The sequence below is a fragment of the Mastigoproctus giganteus genome, chromosome 8 (assembly GCF_048544385.1).
Source record: "Mastigoproctus giganteus isolate SK-2022 chromosome 8, ASM4854438v1, whole genome shotgun sequence".
In the NCBI taxonomy this organism is placed as follows: domain Eukaryota; kingdom Metazoa; phylum Arthropoda; class Arachnida; order Uropygi; family Thelyphonidae; genus Mastigoproctus; species Mastigoproctus giganteus.
Genome location: NC_143582.1, coordinates 226511420 through 226539039, shown reverse-complemented (window position 1 = coordinate 226539039; position 27620 = coordinate 226511420).

Sequence of the window (27620 nt, the reverse complement as noted above, 5' to 3'; positions counted from 1 at the left end):
AACTGGACTTTACTTCACTGTTCACTGCTGTTTTTGAATTTGCTGGACTTTTGGCGTTTGTGTTTGATTTTGTTGGACTTTTGGCGTTTGTCTTTGATTTTGCTGGACCCTTTGCGTCTGTTTTTGATTTTGGAGCCATCTTACTAATTTTTGTAGAGTTTTCTTAAACTCTCCACAGGAAAACTACTTGCAGATCTTTTTGCAAGTTACTCCTAATTCCAGTACCAACTGCTCGCGGAGAAGTCGCGATGGCTCTGATTCAAAACTTCACTGTTGGTACCAAAGCTCAAAATCCATTGTTTGCGAAACAAAATAACATTTTTGGGAATAAAAACTGGACAATAGAAGCGCTCTCTCCTTTTGCAACAATCAAGCGTTAAATGAAATGTTCAATAGTTATCTAAAATCATCCTAACAGCTCTCAAAAAAAAAAAAAAAAGTAATAATTGACATGCCAGAAGCAGCGCAATTCAAAACTTTTCAGCGAAAACACACGGCCTAACTGAACTGCAATTACGAATAGGCAGGGCTTTCCCGGATATACAGGGGATCCTCGTTAATCGAGGATAATTGGTTCCAGAAAATTCCACTTAAAACGACTCCAATTAAAACGGGGACCAATTTTCGAAATGTTTATTATTTACATAAAACTAAATTCAACTAGCAATAATATTTTAAGACTTTAAGATTCTATATCTATATAATATCGATGTAGATACAACACAACTCTTGTAGTGATAGTAGCGAGAATCCGTTCATCTATATCTCGTTGGCAACTCGTTTCCTTCGAAATGAGTTGCCAACGTATTGCACTAGATCGAATAATTAACGCTTCACTAATAGAGAAGACTATTGTTACTTCTCTTACCACCTCCCACCGATGAAAAGTCAACTAGCTTTGAAACGGTGCCGTCTGGGTGGTGGTACTCATTCAAAATAAGTAACAATAGTCTCTCTATTAGTGAAGCGGTACTTATTACAGATAGTACAATACACGGGCAACTCGTTGTGAAGGAAGAACACAATACGAGGCAGACGAAATGATGCATTTCACACTACTATGACTATCGTTGTTGTTCTTTAAGAGTTATCTATGGTGTATCTACATCAATATTATATTTATTAATTAATTTATGTACCTCTGTATTGCACGCGTTGCAATATATAATTTTCCATTCATTTGGTTTGTTTTGTTTGTATTCATTATTTAATTCCAAGACGCAGCAGTGCCAGTATTTTAGGAGTGTGTGGGTAGCTAGGAAATGATTACCAAGTTTTCAACGGTTGTATTTTTTTTAGCTTGGGGTAAGACCTCAAAGATAACAGGGTTGTGTAACTAGAGGATTCAGATGTTGTCTTGTCAACATTTTATTTACCGGAGTCATTAAAGGTAGTGTGCACGTGCCACTAAATTGCACCTTCCGTTCTGGCCAGGCAACATAAACAAACAAAAAATTAATTAAGAAAAACTATTTTAAATTAATCTTTATTTGTCTTGAATATACGGCAAGCAGTTAGCTTACCGAACCAGAGAAAGAAAAAAACCAAAAACAATTCGTGATAACTTTCTTTCTCTCAATTAAATTTTAGGCAATACAATTATAAATAATAGAAAGGTGCATTAATAAACTTTAAAATGAAACTGTTAATTTAAAATATTTTCATAATATTTTTAAACATATTATATATAATTATATTTGAAATAATATTTTAGATAAATATGATATAATCTTTATATTATTGTTGTAAAATTAAATAAAATATATTTTTAAATTAAGTGTCTCCATGCTGTCTCCGGATACTTACTGGTCTCTTGTATTTGCAAAATTTGAAACGAAAGTTTGAAGAATAAATACTGCCTTTATGTGCACTTTCTTTTTCCATTAAAAATTTTATCCTGGAAAGTGAAACCTGTGTCTAAATCTACAGTTGGAGATGCAGGATACTTCTAAGTCCTAAAATAAAACAACAAAAAAACCTGTTTTCCTACACTAAACACCGAAGAGGTGAAGACAATGGATGGCACCCGGCTACAGATGATTTTACTAAAATGAAAGAACAGACCAGGACTGCTGCGAACGTTAATTTTTTTTTTTTTTGCGTAAAGTTTCTTTGAAAAACAAAACAATAAAAAACTCTTTTTAAAATATTAATTGTTAATTTTTTTAAAAAGATTTTCGTTTAAAATACTGGGTTGCTACAAAAGGCTGTGCCATAATTATCCATATGCAAATTCAGCTTACATTTAATCTACATTCTTTTAAAAGCACAGAGTATGATGGATAAATACGAATATTCCTTATAAAAAACTTTAAAAAATATATATATAACAAAAAGTTTTAACAAAAGTTTTAAATAGAATGAACATCACTTGAAATCTTTATCTTTACGTAAACAGTCAAATACAATTTATGATTTGGTTAGCATTTGTTCAATGAATCAGTTATGGTTATTGTTTCCAAGCAAAGTAAAAGTATGACAAAATACAGTACACTAAAGTGACTAGTTCAAGTGCGGGACATCAATTTTTTATTTATTTTTTCTCTCACATACATTTCTTTTATTTCATATAAATAACTATATCATATAGGTATTTCTGTGAAATAATAATAAAAATACATACAGGGTACTTCTTTTAACAACAAAAATAACAGAAATTAAATATATTTTTCCGAGGGTGAAATTTTCCTAATATGTACAGTAATTGAAACACTTAAATCCGGGACGTCTGGTCACTCTACAATACACCGAAATAGAACCAAGGTGCATGCAAGAACGGCATCTTTTATCAACAACTTGGCGTAAAGTAAACTGCAGCCGTTATCAACCCACTGCAGGATGGAAGCCTTCTCAACGATTCATGTTGAGGGAGTGGACCATAATCTGCCACGCTGGCCTAGTGCATGGCTGGCATATCTATTGTATTTTGGGGCTTGAACACCGGTCTACTCAAAGAGCGTGTGCTACTGTACTCTCGCTCGGGATCACTCGGTTAGGGAGGCCTTACAACTTGGCGTACGCTACTGCAAACGTCAATTCTAATTTTGTGTGCGCACCATCAAATGAAAATTCTGCAATGTTTATGAATGTTCACTTAATCTTTCAGGTATCTACGATGTCAAAGATTATGGGGCAGTGAGTTTAGAAAAAGGCACAGACATCACAGTAAAAATGAGGAGGTGCACCATTCTCTACAAAATATGTCTCGCCAACTCCCTGGCATACATTGAGCCAAAAAAAAAAAAAAAAAAGCACGTGACTTGAATTCTGTCTATTGTTTCTTGTGGGGGAACATCAGCTATCTTTTCGAATCGTGCAAGAACAATGGTACTTGAATTTTCACTCTAACAATCATTTCAGCTTAGCAATGGAAAATAACGGTTATCTGAATTCAATAACTTTATTGACATTTATGCTATTTCATAATTTTTAAAATGATTTATGTTATTTAAAAATTTCTAAAATGGTTCTAAATAAGGGGTGGGCAACCTTCAACCAGAAGGTCAACTCCGGCCCACGGTCGTTTTCAATATATACATATAATAAACGACCTGCCGAAGAATATATATCATGAAATTATGTTTATTGTAATTTTTATTATATTTGCTGTTATTAAATTGTTTTTAGCCTTTTGATTACGCGACGTTAAGGAATCATTTGAACTTGGGCCGGCCATATATCACGACTCAATTAAGCAGCAGCGTTGCCAAACAGTAAGCAAGCAAAGTAAATAATGTGGAGAGAATTTATCATTTTATTTTTATGAAGGTATTTATTGAAACCAATTGCAAAGCATAATAGAAAATCTAAGATTGCTAAGGTTTTATAAAATCTGCGAAATTATATTAATTTTCGATTTAATTGTTTTATAATTGTATTTTTTATCTTTAATTTGTATTTAGTTTTTCTTATTAATAAAATTAATTATATGTATGAGTGTGTATAAATATTACAATAAATAACATAAGACTGTTTATTACTATTTTTTTATATACACATTTTAATAATCATAAAAATAATCCTAAAAATCGTAGAGGGCTAAAAATAAAAAGAAAAAGGCCCGCGTGTACCCCACAGTCATTTATTTGGCACGCCATTTAAAAAGGTTGTCCAGACTGTTGTAAATTATTGAAATTTTACTATTGAAAAAATGAAATCTGAAAATACGAAAATAAGAAAATATGTTAAAAAACGAAGTTTCTTTTTTAGGAGCATTAGCAACTAAGGTCATATAGCTCCGGGGATATGTGGTGGTCATTCCCTGACCTTTCCGTATTTGGTGGTCACGGGCTTGAACCCCGGTCTAATCAAGAAGCGGGTGCTACGCACTGTTGCTCCTGCCCACCTGGCTACAGAGAGAGAGAGAGAGAGACAGAGAGAGAGAGGAATTAAAAAAAAAATTCTGAACAAACCAGCTTCACGGTAGGAAAGTTTTAACCACCTTTGTATTTTATACAACATGTAAAACCACTTGGACTGTTTCTGTCCACTTATATTTTATTTTTCTTTCTTAGATTAAAAATCATTTTCAATGAGTTTCTGTGTACTTAATTAATTCTGTGTACTTAATTAATTAAATTTCTTTATTGGTACTAAGTATGATACAAGTACTGTACTAGGAACAGTACTTGATGAGTTTTATTGTACTAGGAACAGTACTTGATGAGTTTTATTGTACTAGGAACAATAAAACTCATCACGGCGAAATGGCCAGGAGTTTTGCATTAAGACAGAAAATGATACATGGTGATTACAAATTAGGAAGATGAAAGACAAAAAATTATAAGTTACAAAAAATCAAAAAAAAGCATATGAAAATGAAATTATAATAAATAGGAAAATATATATAACAAAATACAGGGGTCACCGTTATCCGAGTCCCCTCAGTTCCGAGGATTTGAAAATTAAAGAATTAAAGCTTTTTCCCTTGAAAAAATTGACCAAGCACTTGAATATTTTTTGAGAATGATATCTTCATGATCGTACAACAAATGTTAAGCGCGAAGTTAAAGACATAACTAAATGCTAAGACACAAACTTATCTGAAAAAATACGACAAAAAAAAAAAAAAATCACGAACAAATTTGGATGCATTCTTTATTCGTACCACTGAAAATAGTGGTACCACTGAAAACTTCAATAAACTTTACTTAACCTTACATTGTGTAACAAATTATAATAAAAAATGTCTAATAAAATAATTGTCTCATTTTTCAGTTCCTTCATCCATATTTTACTATGTAGACATACATAATAAACATTACTACAGATACACCATATCTACTCATCCTTCGCAACGAGTTGCCCACGTATTGCACTACCTCGAAAAATAATGCTTCCCTTGCAATACCAGGGTACTGACCACTCTCCGATGAAAAGCCAACTAGCGTCGAAACGGTGGCGCCCACCGAGAATAAGTAACAATACTCTTCTCTATTAGTTGTTGTTATTTGGTTTTTAGGAGCATTAGCAACTAAGGCCATATTGCTCCGGGATATGCGGTGATCATTCCCTGAATGACCTTTCCGCATCCTCCGTATTTGGTGGTGACGGGCTCGAACCCCGGTCTAATCAAGAAGCGTGTGCTATGCACTGCTGCTCCTTCCCACCTGGCTACGGAGGCGCGCTCTCTATTAGTGAAGCGTTATTTATTCGAGGTAGTGTAATACACGTGCAACTCGTTGGGAAGGATGAGTACAATGTGAGCTACAGAATAAATTTTTCTTTAAGAGTTGTCTATGGTGTTTCTACACCGATGTTATATAGATATAGAATCATAAACAGTTAAAATATTATGCCTACTTTCATTTAATTTTATTCAAATAAACATTACGAAAATTAGTCTCCGTTTTAGGCGTGACGTTGCCGAGTGGTAGCGAAAGTGCGGTAGCACATACGCTTTGAGTGGACCGGGGTTCGAGCCCATGACTGCTAAAGACGATTAACAATTTGTATTGATTGATTTAATGTAAACTCTACTGACCTGCTGGAGTATAAACAAGAACATTTTTAAGTGGAATTTTCTGGAACTAATTATCCTCGGATAATGAGGATCCCCTGTATATGAACTAGTAAAATGAATAAAAATTAAAAACAATTGCAGGGAAGTTGATTCAAAATGAAACCATGGATTTTGATCAATAAACGCAGATGAGACACAATTGTTGTTGCCGCTCAAAAACACAGACTCATAGGGATTGGAGTAGCCGGAGCGATAGTGCAATAGCTCACGCTCTTTGGGTGAACCGGGGTTCAAGCCGGTGACTGCTAAACATGGTTAATGTTTGTATTGTTGATTTTTTGTAAACTCCTCTGAACTGGTGGTCGAGCCAGAGTATAAACAAGAACATTATCACGGAAAAATAGGGTAAGCAGATAGCTTACCTCACCAGAAAAAGAAAAAATTCAAAAACGAGTCAAGATGATTCCTGGATTTTATTTTTAGAGAATACTTTTAGAAATAATATAATGGTGTATTTCTAATATTTAAAATAAAACTTTAGTTTCAATTGCATTTCAAATATATCTTAAATTAATAAATATAATTATATTATAAATATTATTATATAACCTGCAGATAACTGATTTAGAAAGTAAAACATACAGTACAGTTTCAATATAAAGGCGGGAAGTCTTTATGGTCAAGATGCAGTTATTTCGATATTTCCGTTATTTTGAAAGTTTTATTTTTAATATATTTAATATAGAAAAAATGAGGCAAAAATATAAAAATAGAGAGATTAAGAATGCAATTTTATTAACTGGGCGTGAAAAACATAAACACGTTGACGATCCAATGTTATATTCTGTCATTAAAATGAGTTTCTGCATATTTCGTTGTCTTGTCTTTTTTTTTTTGTCAACGAAACAAGAAACTTTCTTGTTTCGTTGTCAAAAAATCTTGTCTAGAGTGCAGTTCACTCTAGATACCGAGTAACAACGAAGACAGGTGACTGAGGGATTGGCAAAATGTGCGAATTTATCGAGATTGCAGTGCTTTACTTATGAGGAAATACCAAATAATGTAGTTTGTAAGGATTGCATGAGTAGAGATACATTTTTGAGAGGTTTTTCTTCTGAAAACCAAGTGGTACTCCCCCATTTGGTGGGGAGTATCAGAAAATACATAACTATAGAACGATATCCAATTGAAATGCCGAATATGTATTATTTATTAATTTTGTATTATTTAGATTATCCGGTCTGAATTTCAAGTGGTTATATTTGTTAAATATGATATTTAAGTAGGTTTTTTTTTTTTTTTTTTTTTTTGTAGTTGTCGGCGCATCGGCTTCTGGGGCCATAATGCACCTCCCAAGGTTTTTGCAGTACTTTGATCCAAGCCCGAGGCGGGATTCGAACACGCCACCTTTGGGTTGCCAGTTCCTCCAGGAATGGCAAAACGAATGGACTAATGCCAACACTGGAAGAAAGCCACGAAGATGATTTTGACAGACACGAAGTAGGTCTTGCTGTTGCGACTTTGCGTGATGGCAAATGCCCTGGACTGGACCTATTAGAAGTTACCATAATTAAAAGAATCTGGAGCACCTGTCCCCAACTGATGATGAACCTCTTTAATGCCTGCCTACAATATGGATCCTTCCCCTCTCCTTGGAAAAAAGCAAATCTTAAATTACTCATTAAGAATCCCAACAAAACAGCAAATCAGGCAAATTCATACCGCCCAATCGCTCTACTTCCGGTCTTCGGAAAAATACCAGAAAAGCTGATTGTAGCGAGATTCCAAAAGCGCTATAGAGAAAGAAACCTAAACTACAAATACCAGTTGGCTTCACTGCTGGGATGTCTACAGTGGATGCCATTAACCTAGTTATTAATAACGTCTCAGCCTCCAATGAAAAGTATGTCCTCGGGCTCCTTGTGGACTTCAAAGGGGCCTTTGACACTGTTTCGTGGCAAAGTGACCTGCAGAGGTTCCGAGAGGCCGGAGTCTCCGTGCCTATTTATCGTCTCATCACGGATTATTTCCAGAATCGCTCACTTGTGGTCTCCAGTGGATCCTGCTCTGTTGCGAGACCTGTGACTCGCGGTTGCCCTCAGGGATCAGTTCTCAGACCAGTATGCAGGAACGTGGTCCTTGATGGGTGGCTGGCTACCGAACATAATTGCACTACTAAGATGGCTTACGCAGACGATTTCATTATCCTTGTTTCTGGAAACTCCAGACTACAACTTGAAATCCGTGCTAACGAAGTCCTATCAGACGTACATGAGTGGTGTAGTACACATAAATTAACTATTTCTGTTCCCAAAACAAAACAAATTCTTCTCAAAGGAAAATTAGACCCAAATAGACCTCCATGTATTAAGATTAAAGAACAATCAATAAAATTAGTTAACTCGTACAAATACCTAGGAATTATGTTAGATAACGAACTTCAATTCATTACCCATGCTAAATACGTACTAAGCAAAATCAAGGCTTTGACAGGCAAAATAATCAGAATTACCAAAGGTTCTTGGGGTCTGAAACCCTCCACTCTCAAGTTGTACTACAAATGTATATTTATTCCTATTGTCTGTTATGCTGCGGGCGCTTGGGGCCCCAGTATACGCAGAGTCACGGTGTAAAAAATCTTGACTCAAGCCCAGCGCTTCTTTCTGATTGCAACTTCAAGAGCTTGTCGCACAATTTCAACGTCGGCATTACAGGTAATCAACGGCAAACTACCAATTAAATACGAAGTGCTGTACAATTACTTTCAGTATTGTAGAAGGAAGGGTATTGCGGCACAGTTCAACCAGTTTTCTGTTAACCTGGACGTGCCAGTGAAAGAAGACAACACTAGATTAAGAAACCAGTTCCTCCAGGAATGGCAAAACGAATGGACTAATGCCAACACTGGAAGAATTACTACCCTTTTTATACCTCAAGTTTCCGAATTTGACCAAAAACATTGGCCCTGGTTTAACCCGGGTCTTCACCTAACTTTCCTTCTATCCGGGCATGGCAGCCTAAACTCAAAGTTATTTACTTTTTGTTTGGCTGCTTCTCCTCTTTGTAAATGTGGCTCAGAGGAGACAGTCCAACATATAATCTTAGAATGTCGATATTATGTAGACATTCGATTTGAACTTCAGGCATTGACCGAAGTTTACGATGTAAATAAGTTCACCAAGTTTTTAGAATGTAAAGAAAATTATCAGGCACTGACTAACTTTGCAGACAAGGCTTTCCGCAGAAGGAAAGGACTTGCCGACTGAGAATGATTATGTAATGTAATAAGTGTACTACCATTGTATATAGTTGCCTCCTTGGTATTAATCGTATTGATACAAGACCTCTGATGAGGAAATGTATTTGTATTTATTGCCGGAAGGGAATATTAGCGTTCAGAATATATAAGTCGATGTGCCAGGATCACTGTTGGGTGGACGGTGTCCTGGGACTTCGGCTTGTAAAAAGGTACATAAATTGTAAATCTTAAATTGTATAAATTGTAAATCATAAATTGTATAAATTGTAAGATATATATCGGACTTCATTGTAACCGAACTGGTAGGTCCTAACTCTCTGTATAGTTGTATAAGTTGTGAAGGTTAATCTAGAAATTGGTGCCTTCAACAAATTGTAATAACTTAGTTGCAAGTGTTATTATGGATATACAGTATGTTCAAATGTGTATACTACATTGGTCTCAGACAAGAGACTGATTGTTTGTAATCATTCCTGTGAAGATGCTGGATCAGAAGATGTTTTGCTAAACCACAAATTGTAAATAATGTACAGTTACTCTTCAGCGGCGGATAGGGGAAACCCTGGAGCCCGCAGAAAATAATAAAATACTTTGAATACTTTGTAGGTATGAACCAAATGTCAGTGTGGTAGGTTCGCCACTTAGAGGTGGGGGGAATCGGTTTATATTTTCTGGCAGGTGTTTTTATTTTTTCTCATTTTATGGCATTAGTTGTAATTTCAGAATTTAATTTTTAATTTATTTTTGCCTCTTGGGTCTGAGACGTGAACCTGGGTTGTTATTATTTGTGAACGGTAAGCTTACCTCGCGACTGTGCGGGTTCCCCCTTTAGATTTGGGGGATGTAGTCTTTGAATGTATCGATTGTGACGTCATAGTGAATATTTTTAGTGTTAATTATGTAGCAATGCATTGCGGGTATTAATTTTCACTGGTTATTTTGTATATCATCAGTTTTCATCTTCACAAAAACACCACTGTACATACCACCAACTCCAGTTAACGCAACTGGTCATTTCAGCTCGGAAAGAGAAGTACCGAACATCGCGTCTACCAATCCATTGGGAGGGGGAGATTTTCTGTTTGAAGTGAACGTAATCACTCGTTTTTTGTTCAAGACGTGAATACCATTTCTGATGGATCCAAATCGGTAAAAAAAGTTCTTAAAAATACAAAGCCTTTGCGTGTGTGTGGGACTAACTACATTTTGATGTCTGATTCCACTGTATCTGCAAACGATTTCTGATTGGTTGAGAATATAACCTGGGTTAACGATGTATTTGAGTTAACGAATTATTCTTGTAACTTTGAAGACTTATGAAGTGTACATCAATGTGTGTGTGTTTTGTTTTTTTCCACATCCGTTTTGTGTTCATTATTCGCAAAACTATTTCTCAATGACTGCAGTTAGTTTTTCCTAAGATTCTAATTTTGCCGTTTTAGTTGTTAGCACAAGATGTTAATGAGAAAATTGCCAATTTTAAGTTCAACGTTTTAGATGTCACAACAACAATAAAAGTATAATTAAGCGACATCAAGTATGTTCGTTTAAATGAGTTTAAGTGAAAATTACCAACAAATTAACCTAAAATGCCAACAAAAGTTTGCATTTTAGGTTATTTTCGATGTTACCTCAAGAATAAAACTGTATATTTTAGCATTATCAAGTGGTTTTTGACTCTACTTAAATTTCCAAACACAAACCAAAACACACATGTTACGATTAACCATTCAGTTTTGTCAAGCAATTGAAGTGTGTATGCAAAGCCGACATGTGTTTCTTTAAGTGACCACCAAAGAACAAGTTGTTTTTTTTATTTCAAAAATATAAAATTACCAATATTAACGGTGACATCTGCTTCTGAACAGGCCAGCAGATAACATCAACAGTTTAGCAATCAAAAAAATTATGTGCTCATGTGTGTGTTTGAAAACATTTCGTGTATGTATCTGCAACACACGGGTGCGTGTCTGCGTGTTTTCACAATCTCCGGATCGACTTAATGGTAAAAATTCTTAAAGTTAAAAGTTTAAGATTGAATTTAAAATCTGCTTAAGCTTATCCTAGTAAACATAGGCGCTGATAACATTACAGAAGCCAAAAACTGTTTAACAACTTAATAAGGGTATAGTCACTAAAGCTTTTGTTTTTGGACTCGAGCAGTCCAACTTAATCAAAAACTCACCAGGACTGATTGCTCCACTGTGGAAGCAGAATTGTGCAGTTGCTTCGCAAAGCACAAACACACAAAACGATAATTCATATATATTTCAAGATTTTCGTATTATTCACTGGAAATATATTCATCTCCATGTCAATTGTACCACAAGTTGTGAATCAAACAAGAAAACACATTTTTCTTCTTGGCTGCATGAAAGCACAAACCATATACAACTTCAACCGACAGAAAGAAAGCAGTTTCTTTTTAACCCCCCTTGTTCACTTGAATATCACTAGCGAAAACACCCCCTGTACACACCGTTTCAACCAGTTTAACTGATATGCACTCAAGGTGAATATAGCTTTGAAGAAACCGATGCGTTCGAGCCTCGTTTCCGTTCAGTTGAAGAGAACGAAATTACCCGTTTTTATCTTCAAGACGTGAATGCGATTTTCTGATAGATCCAAAATGTAGTCTATATGTAAAAAATACATTTTCCTGATATTAGTTGAATAAAAAATTGACATATTCCAATGTATACAGAATAGAATCATACGTAATAACGTATTTTCGCTTCTGTAATCTGAATTAAAATTGACATTTTTCGTTTAATTAAACCCGAAATGGGTAAATTCTTATTTTATTCCTGAGTTTTCATTGAAAAACGCGCGTTTATATCGGAAACAAATACGAGAGTCTATTTTAACTATTCTTTGAAGTCTACTGAGAAGCAGACAGTAATCACATATCCACACACAAATAGAGAAATACAGCTTTTTAAGCCCATATATCGCTCGCACATTCCCGGAACTACTTCTCTGAGCTGTGACTTTGGAACTGATACTAGTCGAAATTCGGAAATATTACTTTCACGAATCACGCTGTAACTATCGCTCTGGAAATTATGAAAAACTCATTTTAAGGGATAAATTTTCATTCCTGATGGTTTCGTTTTAATCTGTGTAACGAGTAGACAAAGTGTCTCGTCGTTTGTAACTATGGCGGTTAGGAAACTTTGAACACAAACAATGATTGGTCAGTTTTTAAAAACAAATCAACCACTGTGATTGGTTTACATATTTTTTCCAATTGGGCTGAGAGGATCAGGGGATAAAAAAACAAACGGGTTTTGGGAGAACATATGTGCGAGTGCGTTTATTTGTAAAATTTACGACATTTCATGTACACTTTTTTCTCACACTATATACGTCCAAACATCAAGTTTATTTAAAACTCGAATAACGCCTCTTGTTTCTGAAAATAGTGTTTTTTCAAACTTTGGAAATTGTTAAGCTTCAGAAATCATACTTATTTGTAGATATACATTTTATTCTTGGGTGTGATTTGTGCATGTCAGACCACCACACCGCCCTTGTGCACTTATATTTAGGATCACGCAGACAGATAGAAATTTATTTTCAAAAGTTCAAGCAGGCCATTTTTTTTTCAGAATATCAGCTTTACACGTCTAATAGTGACGTGTCTGTTTCTAAGTTAAACTTAGAAACAGACTTAGTTTTTGGCTGCTAAGTTTAAAGACGTAAGAACTAACCACCGTTGAAATTTTACTTAGACAGACTTTTGTACTTCGCAGTCCAGATTTAAAAGTCAGAATTAATTCACTTATTGTGTGTAGCTTAATTCTAAATGCACAACACTCGCACAGTACATTGAAACTGGCCAATCGGCGCGCTCGTGTTCACACAACGAATTTAATTCCATTTAACACAAGATGTGATGTTAAAGTGCAAATTACCAGCATTAACTTAGACATTTTGGTTCTCACCACAAGAACAAAAGTTAGAATTGCAGATTCACAGGTTAGAGGAGTTGTCTTGGACTGTGAATCTCTATAGTCGGGAAGGAGTTGGAGATTGCCTATATCTGTGCAAACGTTTTCCTCTTTCTGAATTTGGTTTAATGCTTGTTGTAGGTTTAAACTGAAAAAAAAAAAAAAACTTTCAAAATTGAAACGTAAAAGTTCGATCTTTGTTTTTCTCTACTTTTCAAAATCGATTATGTTTCTTAACATCACAAGAGTGTATGGAATGCAGACTGCTGAAGGGCATCAGTTTAAAGAAATTCAAACGGCAGCAAACAACCGTTCAAAAGCGAAGGATATGACGGAACATCAAAGGTTGACTTCTTACATATTCCGTATTATTTTCAAATTGAACTTGCTACTACCACAGGAAAAAAAAAAGACTAAAGTCACAACTTTGGTAATTTTCATCTCCCTTTCCTTCTTTTGTTAACATTAGCGAAGAATTCTTACCATTCGGTTTTACGGATAAGAAGCGATACAGAATAAACTTTAAAATTAATTTCTGAGCTTAACTGGTTTGGAGAAATTCACAAAATAAATTTAGCCTGACTCTAGTTTATATACTTTGCGAACGCATGACTCATTCATTCATTTACATAGTTTTCTTTCAAATAACATCTCTTAAAAATGATAATGTCCACAGCGCTTTGTTGTTTGGGATGAAAAACTTATATATATTATGCGGGTGAAAAACCTTAACTTAGCATCTTCTTCTTCACCAACTTCCTTTGTGTGGGTGGAGAAAACTTTTCTCTACCCACACAAATATCTTCAAGATGACAAGCCTTCCCCAGCTTGAGACGATACAGAGCATTAGCTAGGGTGCATTTCTGATTTTCCCCCTTACATCCAAACCCTACACAAACAGAGGGATCGAAGGTGGGACCCACTTGCAACCCGAACCGTCCAAAAAGCACCCCGCCTGGGGCCTCCAACCAACCCACACTCCAAACATCCAAGCCGCCGGCCTTCTGCGCAGCAGAAGGCCGCCGGCTCGGATGGTTAGGGGACCCCGGCCGGGTTCTCTTTGGACGATTCGGGTTGTGGTTATTTAGAAGATTGGAAACATATTCTTTACGATTGAACATTATATAGTGATTTTAGAGAAAGATTAATGGTCAATGTTGGGAGTATGACTTTAGGACAGAAATCGGTTTCTTCAAGATGAGCAAACTTTGAATGCATTACATGTGTTTTTACGCGAAGTGCTTCGAATAGGCAATTTGCTATTTTTAGTAGTTAATGGTAGCAGATGGTCTCTAACTCGAATATGTTGGTGGGTTTACTATTTAGTTTAATTGATAGCCATGTTTTTGGTATTTTGTCTTGTTTTACTCATTAAATGAATATTATGTTTTTAGTTATTTGAAAGTGAATTTTTTCTAGCTGGTTGGAAGTTTAATTTTATACATTGTTTTTTATAGCGTTTGATTTATGAATTCGATATTTTTGTTATTACTTTTACGTTGTGTGAGTTTTTTCACCTTATACAAGCTTTTATTTCATGTATCTGTAGCGTGGATGCATGACTCGGTGTATCGGGATTGTTTTTCTTTGCTATAAGTAATATAATTTATCTATTTTGTTCATCTGCAGCTTTCTGTTAGTATTTTGTCGTTCTACAGCTTTCTGTTTGTATTTTATTTTATTTAGTTAATTTGTTTGTTGCATAATGCGTTCTGTTTACAACGTTATTGGGTATCATACATCAAATTTATAATAATCACGCTTCCATGAGTTTACTTTCCTTGTACATAATTTTATTACGGTTAATCTTGACCTTATAAGGCGTTTATATAATGATGCCTAATCTTAGATGCCTATCGTATGAAGCCGTTTCTTGTACAATATACAATATCAAACCTGTGGTACTACCACTGTAAGTGTAGTACCACAGGTTTGATACGTCACTCTGGGGCTGCTGCTTCCCATATGTAGCAATTTACATTTGTCAATGTTAAACTTCATTTGCCACCTCTCAGCACATCTCCTCAACTTTTCTAGATCCTGTTGCAGCACTGTACTATCATTAGTGTCATTAACAACAATGCCAATCATCTTCTTCAATTACGAAAGTGTGAAGTTTGCAGAATGTAGTCCTTATGTGGCAGAAGGTTTATTTGGAACGGTCAACGACACACTAACTGGTTATGCGGCGAATTCATTTTATACCTTCTGTTTCTCGTCTGAAGATACTATTGGATAATATGAAGATTCGTTTTATCAAGAGGACCTGGACGATATTTAGAGTTGCGGAAATCTGTTTGTGATATTAGAGTTCTTGGTACCCACAATTTTCTAAGATTGCGCTAGATGTTAGTGTTAAAATTTTGTGTTTTATTTATTTCATTTTTTTTTATTTATTATTATTATTATTTTTTTATTATTATTTTTAGTAAACTGTAGTTGAGAGTTAGGCGGATTTGAACTGACGTTCTGAGTGCCGTCTTTATTTTTAATAAAAATTTAAATGTAATGCAATCTGTTATAAACGGGGAGTAAAATCGATCTTATTGCATTTGATAATACCGATAAAAAAAAAAAAAAGTTTCGGTGGACAGAAATATTAAGTACAGTAGAACCCAGATAAGAAGTTTTCCAAGGGACTGGAGGTTTAGAATTTCTAAGGAAGAAAGACTTATTTTTGGAAGGATGTATTAACTCCAAAGGTATATAAGACAGGACAATAGCATATTGGATGAACTCCAAAGGAGTTCATCCAACACGCTATTGTGAGCTCAAATGCGTGGGAACTATGTTGGAATAATGAATGAGCTTATGAACAAGGTGTTATTATTATTATTATAATTCGTTTATTAACCACAAGAAACTGTGGATCACCCCGGGACGGCAGTGTGCCATCAGGGTGTGAGATTTACATACTTAGGTGCGAGGAATTTATGCTCTCTCAGGCGATTATTCTGAGCAAGAGTAAGAATCCCATCAGCATTGAGCATGCACAAACCATTCAAGGCTTTATACACCTCAATCAGATCACCTCGCCGGTACCTAGTCTCCAGACTAGTCTCTTTCTTCGTAAGAGCAACCCTTTGTTCCATTCACTAATCTTGTTGCCCTTCTCTGTACTCGTTCCAGTAGCTCTACATCTTTCTTAAAATGAGGCCTCCAGACCTGTATACAGTACTCAAGGTGTGGTCCTACCATTGCCTTAGACAAGGGAATAATCACCTCCTTATCTCTGCTAGAAAAATTCCTGTATATCATTGACAAGACACCATGAACTACTCTTGCAGCCTGTCTGCACTGCTCAGAGAACTTCATATCTGCCTGCACAATTACCCCCAGTTCCTTTTCATTCTCTACCACTGTAAGTGTAGTACCACAGGTTTGATACGTCACTCTGGGGCTGCTGCTTCCCATATGTAGCAATTTACATTTGTCAATGTTAAACTTCATTTGCCACCTCTCAGCACATCTCCTCAACTTTTCTAGATCCTGTTGCAGCACTGTACTATCATTAGTGTCATTAACAACAATGCCAACCATCGTATCGTCTGCAAACTTGGACATTAAGCCTGATGTCATCAATATCATTTATAAATACAGAAAACAACAATGTACCCATTGAACCCTGAGGGACTCCACTAATAACATTAGTTCACGTTGAGCAGTGTCCATTGATTACCACTCTCTCTCTTCTCCCACTGAACCATCCCTTTCTCTATAGCAGCAATTTGCCACCAATGCTACACTGCTCCAATTTGTGCAGCAGTCTTCCATGTGCAACAGTATCAAAAGCCTTTCTAAGATCCAAGTATATATTATCAAAATTATTCCCTGCATCCAGTTCTTTTGTGACTGCATCATAGTATCCAATCAGATTGGTCAGGCAAGACTTCCCCTTAACAAAACCATGCTGTGTCCGAGCTATAACTGAAGTCTTGTCTAGATGATCCTGCAGTGCTTCTTTAACCAGTGCCTCCATTGATTTTTCTGGAACAGAAGTTAAACTAACAGGTCTGTAATTGCATGTGTCTCTCTTTGACCTTCCTTTGTGGATTGGGGTCACATTTGCACATTTCCAGTCTATGGGTACCTACCCTGAGTCCAAGGAAGCTCTCATAATTATGGCTAAGGGTTTGCTTACTTCCTTTGCTGCCTCCTTTAATATAACTGCATAGATACCATCCACCCCAGGTGCCTTTCTTGTGTTAATCTTCAACAATTTCTCCTGCACTTTCCTCTCAGTTATTACAAAATCATCTAGCTCACTGCCAGAGTTTACTTCACCTCTGAATAACTTTCAGAGGTGAAGTAAACTCTGGTGAAGTTAAATGCTCGTTTAGGTTGTTAGCCATCTGAGCAGGATCCTGATCTGTTGAACCATCGATATCCAGTAGACCAATCTGATTCATCTCTTTCCTTTGGAATTTATATAAGTAAAGACGTCTTTGCTGTTTTTCTTTGTATCCTTTGCCAAGGATTTCTCATAATCTGCCTTCGCCTGCCTAATCTCCTTTATGACTTGGTTACAGACCAGCTTATATCTATCATAGGGTTCCGTTTCACCTGTTAATTTATATGTATCCCATGCATTTTTTTTTTTCTCTGCCATATGTCTCATTAGTTCATCTGACACCCATTTAGGCCTAAATCTTGAACAATAATTCTTTTGTTCGTATGAAAAGCCTAGTAGCTTCCAAGATTAATTCTTTGAATGCTTTCCATTTTGAATTTGCTGTTGCTAACGTCATCAGTTGGTACCACCGTAGTCACCTTTACGAAAGCAAAAACCCTTCCCTTTACCCTTGATGGTAGTTACCTCTTCGAGTAAATCCCACTTCAGCACACTGTGATCACTGCCACCTAGCGGTTCCTTTATCTGCAGATTCTTAATGCATGAAGAATCACTACTGATAATCAGATCAAGAGTATTACTCCCTCTAGTTGCCTTCCGAATATGCTGCTTTATAAAACAATCACCCGATAAATCCACAAAAGCCTCGCTTGTGTGTGAGTGACCAACCCACAAATTCCAGTCAATATCTGGAAAATTAAAATCTCCCATTATAAGACATTCCGATTTACTAGCCCACTCTATTTCTCTGTACAGTTCCTTATTATACCCATCAGAGTCATTAGGCCTATAACACACACCTACTCTCATTTTTCCTTTCCCAGTGTCACACCAAACAGATTCAACATTGTATTCTCCACCAATATCAATTGCATGCACTTTCCTTAGATTTTGTGTTTCTTAAGTAACTGCATAACCCCTCCTCCCTTCCTGTCCTGTCTATCCTTTCTGTACACATTGTACAGTACTACCCAAATTCCAGTTCTGCACTTCTTATGTCTTTGTGACAAAGTCTTATTAACTTCTTATGACAGTGTCGTGTCACACAGACATAAGAAGTATTCCAGTTCTGCCCGTAATATACAAGCAGGCTTTATTCTTTCAAGGGATACATGACATAACATCATGTGTTAAGTGCACCTAAATTGTCTTATTTCCTCGAAGCCTTCCCCCCTTCATACTGTTACCTCACAGCCTTGTGTGTCTGACTTTTGTTTAAACTCCTAGTAGGTGAGCATATCACCTAATATCCACAAATACCAATTTATCTTAAGACTAAATGTTTGTCACAATGCTGGCCAATATACCTAAAGGGAGAATCCTATATGAACATACAAAAGGTGTTTTAAAAATATCCTCTAATACAAAACGGATCAAAAGAAATTGTCAAAAAGTAGTTCATCATTCATGTTATCTCTTTATTTTATATAGATTATTTATAAATATTTATATTTATTTTGCATTTTATATCCTGCAAATTTCTCCTTTCAGGACATTTCTAAAAGTTTGAAAAGGTTGTTTATGTATGGGTAATGCTCTTGTTTATACTCCAGCACGACCACCAGGTCAGTGGGGTTTACAATAAACCAATCAATACAATCGTTAATCGTATTAGCAGTCACGGTCTTGAATCCCGGTCCATTCAAAGAGCGTGTGCTATTGCACCCGAGTCCATGACCACTCGGCTACGTCAGGACATAAACAACTTATTTCTCCAATTTAAGCGTCTGTGTAGATGGATGCCAAGGGGCTTGCGGTATGGCGTGGCCATTTAATTTCACTGGTGGGCACGTTTCCGGTTTTCCTTGTAAATGTAACATGAGTAGATTTTGTCTCATTGGTTTTTATGCGCCATTTTTTTTTTTTTTTTTTTTTTTTTTTTGCCAAGCTTGTGTCTGGTTAAGCTGTTCTTTTAACCTTTGTGTTGCAATTATTGTCATCGGTTACAAGTTGTGCCGTGTTGTCAGCAAATGTTGCTACCAGGGTGTTATCATTAACTGGGAGGTCAGCGGTGTATAGGATATACAATATTGGCCCCAAGACTCACCCCTGGGCACTCCAGAGAGTATTGGGTATATCATTATTACTGTATTTGGGCAACTTTCCATGCTGCTGGGAAGTAGCCAAACCCGTATTATGGCATTGTATATGTGCGTTAGAAGCATCAGTCCTTTTGGAGGTAGTTCCTTGAGTATTTTACCAGTAATCAAATCATACCCAGCAGCTTTTTTAGAATTCAGTTCTCTCTCTATGATACTCCTTACTTCAGCTGGAGGCTTTTACAGGTGAAGATAGTTGATAAGAAGCTTCAAGATAACGATAGATTTCCTCTTCTGCTGTAGATTCAGAGGGATATGGTATGTTTGCCAGGTGTTCAGCAAAACTGTTGGCTTTTCTGAATCACTTTTTGTCCAGTCATTGTTAGGTTTTTTAATAGACGGTACTGGTTGTGTTGGTTGTTTTATCCTTTTTGTGGCTTTCCACAAGGAATAGACAGTGGCATCAGTTGCCGTTATTTGTTCCAGATGTTCCTGAATTGATCCACTTTTTATTGCATAGAGTATTCTTTTTAAATTTCTTGCTGCATTATTAAAATTTCCTTTGTCTTCAGGGTGTCTGCTCAATTGCCAGACTCATCTTAGCCGTCGTTTTTCTGATATTGTTTGTGTTACGATGATTGGCAAATTCTGTTTTTCCATGTGTGTTTTTGTTTCTGGCGTAGCTTCCCAGGCACCAACTTGTATTATTGTTGTTAGGTTTTCTACAGCTTGTTCCATATCGTCAGATATTTTAAGAGGCATTTTTAGGTTTACTTTCTCTTTTAGTAGCTCTTGGAAGTATTCCTAAGCTGTGTGTTTTTTATGAAAAACTAGTGGTTTCTGTCTGATTATAATATGCGAGTTCAAATTTGCTATTACTGGGGGATGATCAGAAGATAGGTCTGGACTCGGTGTTATATCTGTGTAATCTTCAGCAATCCCTTTAGTTATGAAGATGTCTAATACATCGGGAACTTTTCTCCTATCTGTCGGCCAGTATGTTGGTTCGCATGTAGATAAATGTTCGTAATGATTTTCTTGAATTACTCTTTGTAGTGTTCGTCCCCTCGGTGATATTCTTCTTGAACCCCACAAATCTATTCCCAAAAGCTTGGAATAGGGTTAATAATTCACTTTTACTAATATTATAGCTTGGTGAGCAGCAGACTGCGGAAACCGTGAAAGGACCTCTCCAGCCTTCAGTTGCAATACTCGTTGCTTGGGTAGAATTCGTTTTGTACTTGGTTAGCTCATGGTGTTTTATGAATATTTTAACTATTATTGCTGAACCTTCCCGAGCTGTTCCTTCAGGTTGTTTTGTGTCCTAATAGCTATATTTCCTCATTTTAAAGTAGTTTCTGTTTGTCAAGTGTTTCTGTAATTAACATGATATCTAAGTTATTTTCGATAATGTTTTTACCTCCTGGCTATGTCCATTCAGGCCGTTGGCATTCCAAAGAGCAATTTTTAAGATTTTGTCATTATTTAAGTTTTGCTACAAGTGCTGTTAGCAGGTTGAGCATCGTTCTTCTGTCAACCTTGCCTGATTTTCCTCTTGTCTAATTAGAGCTTGTTCCAGTCTGAAGAGAGACTGTTGCACTTGTGCTGGCAAGTTTTGAGTGAGGTTGTTCTGTTCTTGTAAGTGCTGGGATCTTTCTTTCACTACTTCAGTATAGGATAAGACTGGTCTGGCTTGAGGTTGTTGTCTTATGTTTTGTTCTGTATTACCTGTTGTTGCTGGTTGGGTTGTTGTTGACAGTTGTTTCACCCTGTTCGGTGGAAATCTTCTTGTTTGGACCTCCTTATGAACAGTATATCCTTAATAGTTGGCTGGATGTGCTCCTCTACAAAGAGCTCATTTAGCTGGAGTTTTCTGTCAGTTTTTTGGCAGGTTGTTGGATGGTTTTTAGAGAATTTTACGCAACGAAATGGATGTTCGCAGTATGTTTTAGTGTGTCCATATTGTTGACATCTTTTACACTGTGTTTTACAAATTTCGAAACAAGGCACGAGGAACAGTGTTTTACAAATTTCGAAAATAACAGAGAAACTCCAATTACAAGCTTCTATAAAGTATGGCCCGTTTTGTGACGTCTGGAGGACAAACAAAATTTTCAAATATCTTTTGAAATATCAACAGATATTGGAAAAATCATGTTTTATCAATTCTTCAGAATATAAAGTCTGTAACCCGTTTACAACTTCTCCAGTTCGTTCATGAGTACTATCTAATAGAATCTTACCCAAATATAGAAATAGCGCTATAAATCTTTTTAAAACTCTGCCTGTAACAGTAGGACATTTCTTGTGAAATGTCCTTCAAAGCAAGAAAAATTCTATTACACCTTCATTGCATATTTCTAGTTTATGTTATTATGTTAAAAGTACCATATTTCGTTTCTATGATTTTATACTAGATATATAGACATAAACTATCTAGTTTTCTTATATTTTTGCAGTTATATGTACTTTCTTTGTAGTTTATATATAATTAAATTCTCTGTATATTTTTTTATACAGAGAATTGATATTGAGAGAATGTTGATATTTTCGTTTCGTTATATTTAGTGCATTCTTTAAATTATTTTATTAATAAATACTAGTGGACTTCGCCCCCTTCACTCGCTTCTTTTGATAAAATAAAATAAATAAATAAATAATACTTACAGAAGCTTTCGACACTGTGTGTGTCTCTTCCTCAGCTATGAATACATAAATACGTTACTATATCTATGTAATATCGGTGTAGATAACCATAGATCGCTCATAAAAGAAAAACTATAATTGCAGCGTAAAGGCATCGATTTAATTGTATCTCATACTGTGATCATCGTTCACAACGAGTCACAATGCATTGCACTTCCTCGAATAAGCAACGCTTCACTAATAGAAAAGACTACTGTTACGTATTCTCAGTGGGCACCACCCAGACGGCACCGTTTCGAAGCTGGTTGGCTTTTCATCGGTGGTTGCCTTTCACACTACGATGGTGTGAAATATAATTTCGGTGTAGATACAATATAGATATAGAATCTTAAAATATTATGCCTTGTTACATTTAGTTTATTTAAATAAATGCGTTACATATGGAAATCAAGAATGGTATCGCGTGGTCATTCTAGATGAACAAAGCACGAGCACGAGGTTCGTCTAGCATGATCAGGCAGAAGCTTGTTTTACCAGAGTAAAACAAGATTCAGTTACGTCTTTTAGTACTGTATTTGTTACGTTTACCACGCAACCCGCATCTCTCTTCTCCCATTGGATGAATATATATCATTAGGAGGGAAATTATTTTAATGTATAGAAAGATATGCAAATCGTAGACCGTTACAATAGTAATTTAATAATTTCATAAAGATGTAGAGGGAGAATTTCCCCCAGGCGCCGATTTTCAGGGACATAATCAGGGGCGCTAGGAAGACATGTTGCCTTCCGGCGTCGAAGACCCTACTTGCATATATTGGGGACGTACTTATAACACTTCTGCCCCAGGAGTAGGATTGCCTAGTTCCGCCTCTGATACCACCTACAGCTACTTGCATGGTGAACCGTCGCCACCGTAATAATATTATTACAGAGACGACGGGTGAACACGAGATATTATGGATGCTTCGTGAGGTTACGCCCCACTTTCACGCTATCCTTGCAGCAAAAAAGTGTAATTGTGACTCGTAGACCACTTGATCTTTTTCCACTGTTTGAAGTCCAATCTTGATGTTCGCGACTCCACTCTAGTCGAATCTTTCGATTTTTTACAGAAGTGGCTTTCATATAGGCTCACGACTACCAATTCAAGATTCTCCTGTTTAACCTTAGTGGCAGTGAAGCTTCTGCTGCTAAACGTGCTACAACAACAATAGCGTTCCGAAAATCGGAAAGATCACTTGCTTTCCCCATGATCGGATCCAGTAAGAAGCGCCAGCAAAGCGTTTAGTGTTTATCTGATACCAAGAAACTTGTGATGATTCCAAGTGGAAAATTAGATTTACATACAGTACGTTTATTTATCTCTTTAACTCAAATTGCTAAAGGTTTCCAATGTTTTGGATAAAGAGTGTAGTATGAAAAAGGTTGTTTATGCACTTCCTCATTTTTACTACCCAGGCAGTATGCATGAATCGTTTAATTATATCTAATATAGGGAATACCTTCACAACGAGTGACCGAGGTATTACACTGCTTTGAATAACACTTCACCAGTGGAGAAGACTACTGTTACTTATTCTCAGTGGATACCACCACGCAGACAGCACCGTTTCAAAAATGGTATGGGTTTAAACACTGTGTTATCCACATGCTGTCCCTATTAGACTTAGGAGAGTAAAAAGGTGTATGAAAGTGATAGTAGGAAAGGAAGACCGAAATGCCGTCGAAAGAGACAGTTACCACTCCCATCACTGTAGTAAACCACTCACGAATCGTCCGAATAGGCAACGCTTCCCCATTAGGGAAGACTGTTATCATCTATTCGCGGAAACGAGGGCGCCATCAAGACCCCCTCCCGGACAGCAACGTTTGCAAAATGGTATGGGATGTTTTACACATACTGCCCCTATTAGACTTAGGAAAGAAAAAAAAAATGTGTAGGAAAGTGACAGTAGGAGAGGAAGAAAAAGAAATGCCGTCAAAAGAAGAAAGCTACTCCTCATACTCGCACCACTCAAAATGACAACGCTTCCCCAGTAGAGAAGACTCTGTTGTTGCCTACTCTCGGAAACTCCGGGCAGCATCAGGCTTTTCCGGTGACCGTTTCAGGGCTATTTGGTTCTTCTTCAGTGGGTGGGTGGGTAGGTACTCTGGTGTTGCAATAGTAATAATTCGGTTATGAAGCATAACTCCACAATATGAGAGATGCTTGATGATGTGCGTGGTTAAACTAAAAATATTCCTTGACTAAATGTCTAAGAGTATGAAAAAGGTTGTTTTAGACTCTAGACATTTAGTCAAGATTGTTTAGATTAACCGTCCTATTTAATGTAATCAAGTAGGCAGGTTTTATAGCTCATGGTAGCCGGAACCCGAATTGAAACTGGACGGCCAAGTAATGCCAGTACATTGGCATTCCTTTGTTTAGGACTGATACTTGATTATGAACTGACTTCTCTCGAACATATTACACTAATCAGTTTTCGTATTTTTTTAGTCAAAAATGACAAAAGCTGTCGGCAGCTTTTGTCTATACATATTGGCATATGGTATTATGAAAATAATTTTTATTCGATGAAATTTATATGGATAAAAAGTGCACAAAAAAGCACTTTGAATAATGAGGGTGCTTCTAAAAAAGTACTTAGTAATTAGTACTTAGAATCATCCGCAGTCTAGCATCTCCCTAAAAAACTTGATGATTGGAAATCTGTCGGTGTTCAGTAGGGAGGTCGCAAGCTGCCTATGACTCCTGATTCTCTGCCTTCCGTCTTAACAGTAAATATGTGGTCGTCTCCACATATTTACTGTTAACATTGGCGCATTTAAGAAGAGCATTGAAAACCACAAGCAGTAACAGCCTGAGGAAGAATTTCAGTTTAATCCTTTGGGATTTCCTGAGTGCACTGTTTCATTCTTCTGTCAAGTTCTACATGTGTTATTTATGAATCCTGGTATTGTGTGTGTGTATGGGAACCGCATATATTGCAAATCTCACGAGTTTTCCTGACTAACATCATTCGGTTTCACAAGTTTCTTCGTGTAGTGTGTTTGAATGCCTCTTGTGTGTGTTGTGTATCTGTATGTGTGTGTCCCTACCTCCTCCCGTATTCCCATTGCGTTCTTTCTGGCCTATAGTTCAAGTGCATACCTAGGCAGCACCTAACATTGTTTGCCTCTTTGAAACTCACGTTTAGTTTGGTTTTGTACCTTTTTTCCAGTTCGTTTCTTGTACACATTATGCAATTGATCTTTGACTTGGTGTATTTCTTCGCTATTACTATTCACGTTATTTATTTACTTAATCTAACCCATATATATGCTGGGTTCCTTATGTAATGATCTTCAGTTTATTTCCTGTGAGTCCTTTTCCCTGCCTATTTCTTCAAATCGGCCTACCAGTTTTTTTTTTTTTTTTTTGGAAAGAGATCTAACACCGTGTTTATCCATCTCTCTGTCTTTTAAAAACGATTACTCGAGACATCTCGAATTCATTTACAATTGAACTAATAGAAATCTGGCAATTATTATTTCTTTGTATGTCCGTCCGTTCGCAGGTAATAACTCGATCCTCATTCGATGGATTTTCATGAAATTTTACTTTTGGCTCTTCAAGAACATTGTCGAGCATTCCCAAATGTCATTAAAATCAGGACAAATTCGGCAGTTATTATTTATTTTGTTCTGTGCATTATCTCATGCGCATAGCGTATATTGTAGCAAAAGCAATGGATGTTACTTTCCTTGCTGTACGCTATTTGGAGGAATGAATAGAAATATGGCAGATGCTCAGAAACGAAATGTTTTTGTTTCGTGCGTAGAAGTCGTTTATTTGTGCTAGTGATTTTTTTTTTTTTTTTTTTTTTGTTATAAATTATTATTTATTGCTATACTGTAATAAGTCAGTTAATGTAGTTGGCCTGAAATGTAATGCATTAATTTTATCAACATTGCGCTGGCTGATAACACACGAAAATCCTTTATATATTGCTATTAATTTGAAATGCATCCAGTTTTCAATACGGTTTATTCGGATGTCCAGCTTCAATATATTTTAAATAAATAAATAATTAAATTCGGTATTCCGAGATTTGGTTAAATTACATGTTCAAAATTTTCAGATTCAAGAACTTGCAAAATTTAATTTTTCAAACTTTTTTCCAGCAAACGTCTACTTATATTAATATTAGTATAAAACAATTTAGTAACTATTAAATTATTTAAAATTTCTGGATAACAGCTGAAAATTATCCAGTGTTTTACAATTTTTCAGGTGATACTAACATGGCATTTATATCTGAAATACTTTTACAGTATAGCGTCAGTCATCCTGAATAATTGAAGTTAAACCTGTACCGGATAGACAAATTTATAAAAGGTAAGATAAAATTAATTTAATTTTTAAATAAATAAATAAATTTTACTTTTCTTATATATATTTTATAAAATTTTTATAAGGAATATTTGTATTTATCCATACTCTTTACGTGGTATAACTTTTAAAATGATGTAGAGGATATATAATATGAAATTAGATTAATAAATTGAAGAAATTTTGTAGAAATCCGAGTGTAACCAAAAATGGAAAAAAAATTAAAAATTAAAAACTAATATTTTTTTAATTATTTTGTTTTTTAAAGAAACTTTACGAAATAAAGAATTTCATGGTGCTCAAAAGTCCTCATCCGTTCTTTCATTTTAGTAAAATCATCTATAGTCGGGTGCCATCCATTTTTTTTTACTTCTTCAGCGTTTAGTACGTACTCAATTAAAAAGTTTTAAAATTTATTCGACTTAAAAGAAAATCATTTAGAAAACTTTCTTCGAAAATGGTACTTCAAAGTAGTAGGGGAAACCCTGGAGCCCGCAGATAATAATAAAATACTTTGAAATACTTTCAAAGTAGTACACATTGCCTGGATACTGTCATGTACGTTAAGAAGTAATCTAGAAATAGGTGGCGTTCTTTGTTAAAAAGTGAGTATCTTATTTTTCTTATAAATACTAAAACTCTTATGTTTCAAGTAATTTTTATAAAATATATTTGCAAATATATAATAGAATAAATCTGTTTAAAATATTTTAATTCGTTTAAAGTCTTTTTTATCTATATAATACAATTTAAATACACTAAATTTCTTTCATATACATTAATTTAAATAATACTGCTGATGAATTTTTGATCAACAGTTTTTAATAGGATTTAGGATTCTGTCAGGATAATAGCATCGTCAGGTGCTATTAATAGTAATGAAACAATAAAAAGATAGTTGTGATCAAGAGCGTCTGATGAAATATTGTTCCACATGTTGTTAGTTGAATTGAGCACTTGATTTCTTTCAGAAAACTGGAAGGAATCCTCCCTTTTTTTAAATATAAACGTTAATTTATTTTTTTTTAACATACA